The sequence below is a fragment of the Brassica oleracea genome, chromosome C5, assembly GCF_000695525.1.
Source record: "Brassica oleracea var. oleracea cultivar TO1000 chromosome C5, BOL, whole genome shotgun sequence".
In the NCBI taxonomy this organism is placed as follows: Eukaryota; Viridiplantae; Streptophyta; class Magnoliopsida; order Brassicales; family Brassicaceae; genus Brassica; species Brassica oleracea.
In genome coordinates, this window is record NC_027752.1 from 22265371 (window position 1) to 22265768 (window position 398).

Consider the following 398-nt stretch of genomic DNA (forward strand, 5'->3'; position numbering starts at 1 on the left):
TCTGGTATCCGAGTCTTCTTGAACGTTGAAGTTGCCTATGACTTGGTGAAGATGATCAGCTGGATTCTCCTTGAATGAACTTGTAAGTCTTGGACGTTGGTATGTCTTTTGGAACTCCATTAAGATGTGGTCAGGATGTACATCTTTGCTGCTGATCACTCCATGTCTTGGTTGAACTGATGGTGCTTTAAACGGTGCTCGGATGGACTTTATAATCTGCAATAAAACTTTACTTGCAGGTCCTTTTTCATGTCCCACGGATTCTCTTTGGTTATATGGCTTTCCCAAAACGTGGGCATTCAATATATGTTGAGTCATAGACCCAGAACACATACGAACAACTTTACTTCATATCTTTCGTTGATTCGGACTTATATCTCTTCGTATGTGCCAATGGA